This window comes from Cervus canadensis, chromosome 29, assembly GCF_019320065.1.
Source record: "Cervus canadensis isolate Bull #8, Minnesota chromosome 29, ASM1932006v1, whole genome shotgun sequence".
NCBI lineage: Eukaryota > Metazoa > Chordata > Mammalia > Artiodactyla > Cervidae > Cervus > Cervus canadensis.
Genome location: NC_057414.1, coordinates 38,338,219 through 38,341,061, shown reverse-complemented (window position 1 = coordinate 38,341,061; position 2,843 = coordinate 38,338,219). Strand labels below are relative to the sequence as shown.

General features: G+C 39.1%; 1 non-coding gene across 1 annotated transcript; it reads right to left on the bottom strand.

The window, feature by feature from the left end:
• Window positions 1-237: 237 nt before the first annotated feature.
• TRNAE-UUC lies at window positions 238-311 on the bottom strand. The gene has a single exon. It is a non-coding gene; the product is annotated as a tRNA-Glu (tRNA).
• Between the last annotated feature and the right edge of the window lie 2,532 nt (window positions 312-2,843).

The following is a 2,843-nucleotide window of genomic DNA, read 5'->3' as shown; positions in this document are numbered from 1 at the left end:
AGACCTTTAAAGATAGCATCATGAAACTCTACTTCTGGATTAAAGAGGGGTCTCCCATAAGGTTTTGTGTAGTAGTCTAAATAGATATTTTTATATATGTGTGTGTATTATATATATTTATATATGACTATTTTAGGTAGCTGATCTTTTAAAAGCCCTAGATTTGTGCTCCCCTCCCATTGCAATTACTGTTTTGTTTTCGTTTTTTTTGGTTGCACACAGCATGTGGGATCTTAGTTCCCTGACCTGGAATTGAACCTGGGCCCACAGCAAGTGAAAGAACGGAGTCCTAACCACTGGACCACCAGGGAATTCCCTATAGTTACTATATTTGACATCATATTTCACATCTAACTGTGTGTGTGTCCCTTGACTACTTATTGTGGGTAGAGATGATTTTACTACTTTTGTCTTTTACTCTCCTCCCAGCTTTGTATGTGGACAGTTTCCTACTTTTACTGTATGTTTGTTTTTTCTGGTGAGCTTTTTCATTTCATAATTTTGTTTCTAGTTGTGGCCCAAAAAGAACCTAGTAAATACCAACCTTGTTTTCAAGGAAATGAGAAAACCTCTAATGATGTCAACTGCTTTCAAATTACTCTACAAATTCAATGCAGCCCCCATGAGAATCTTAATAGGATAGTTGTGGTTTGGTTTTGAGTTCTAAAGCGCTGTTTGAATGTCTCAAAATGAGCATGGACTCACTTGCTAAGTTGAGAGGAGGGGCCTGATTTTGGTCCCAGACTCCCTGGGTTCAAGTCCAGCTCTGGCACTTTCTACCTGTGGGGCCACCAGCAAGGTGCTGACCCCCCCAGCCTCAGTTTCCCCATCTGTAAAATAAGGCAATAAAATATTGCTTACCTCATGGGATCTGTTTTAAGATAAATAAATTAATAGGGGGAAAATGTCCATCACAGTATCTGGTGGTAAATGTCAGCTATGACACTTACATAACAAAGGGGAAACTTAGTGTGAAACAAAATAAATCGCCTCATTTCCAAAGTCCAGTGTCAAGGTGAGTTTACTTGACTCTGCCAATGAAGAATGTTTATTTATCCTAAATGCGAACAAAATGCTTCAGAATTTGTCTCTGGTTCCATTGGGACTTCTCTCAAGTAAAGAAGAGGCCGTTACTTTTCAATCACTTTTATTTACTGTTTTATGGCCAGTTCTAAGTACCTGTCACTGTGGTTTTAATATCCTTAATACGGACTATTGGAAGGAAGGTTATAGGAAGTGGTAAGTGGAGAAAGATTATTTATCCCAACACAAACAGGGACTCAAGTCCTTAGCAGAATATTCTGGGCAGTCATGTCCTTTTGGCTGAGGTTGAAATCCCAGGGATTCTCTAGGTCTTTGCCAACTACAAATTGGCACTTGCCATTGGCACTTGCCATCTAACTCTACAAGGATTAAGTCACATGCTGCTGCAGCTTATGATTTTAAACACCCCCTAAAAAGAGTTTAGGGTGGAGAGCAGAAATGAGGCATTCTGTGCTTGGGGTTGTGGGGAGGGGGAACTGGCAGTCTTCAGATAGTTAGATGCTTTCAGGAGCTGATTTTGTGAGCCCAATTCTTGTATCTCCGCATATCTAGAAATGCACCAAAATCCTTCATGGTGACGACTGCTCTTTATGACTAGCAGAAACCTTCTGAAAAAGTATGTGCTTAGAGCGTTCTAAAAAAAAAAAAAAAAGTATGTGCCTGATTGCATGCATTCCTCCTTCACCAAAATTACATGTACACTGACCTTCCCCCACCTGCCTTTTTGGAGCAATGTCTCAGAGCTCCCTGAGGGGCTGTCTCATGGGTGATAGTCCTCATTTTGCCCCAAACAAAACTTAACTCACAACTCTCACATTGTGCTTTTTTTTTCTTTTTAATTCCACATCTTGAAACTGATGAATATACCTCCCACCTCCCCTGTCACAATCCTTCTTGTCCCAACTTACCAAAGACAGTAGGTCTCTGCATCATCCACCAGAATCTTAACACGGAGCCTTGACCCTGACTTTAGAAATTCCTAGACCTCAAAGAAACAGTTTAAAGTCTTATTTGGTGATACAGAGCAAAAAAAATTTTTTTAATGCCAATATATACTTTTATTGGATTATTTGAATAATTGTGTTGGAATTTGGCTTAATAAATGCTATAGAGAGAGAAACTTCAAAATTATTCATTGGACTTTTCTCTAGTAAAAGTGCTGGTAACGTAAATCAGGACTCTAGAAGTCCAGATCTCCAGATCTCCAACTCAAATATCACTTGCCAAAATAACAATAATAACATTTAATATTCCTGATACTATACGACAGTAGGGGAACAAAAATGAAATACATCACAACATAACAAAGTGCTGTTGTCATTTAGTGGCTAAATAGTGTCCGACTCTTTGCAACCCTTTGGGCTGTAGCCTGCCAGGCTCCTCCGTCCATGGGATTTCCCAGGCAAGAATACTGGAATGGATTGCTATTTCCTTCTCCAAGGAAAAATTGTCTCTATCAAGTGATTTCTACTTCTTTGCCTTAATGAAATCCGAAAAGGACTTACTTTAGCTGTGACTGATAAAATTATTAAAAATCATTTTGAGTGATTAATTACCACACCATTTTTAGACTGTAGTTCAGAATGACTGAAAGATTTAAACGGCATTGCTATTACAAAAATCATTCATTCTACAACTGCAAATCACGTGACAAGTGTTTTCAGAGTTTACATCCATGAAGACGAAATACATGAATAAAAGTACCTCACATTAGCAATAAGTGATCACCTGGTGGCTCAGACAGTAGAGTCTGCCTGCAATGCGGGAGACCCAGGTTCAGTTCCTGAATTGGGAAGACC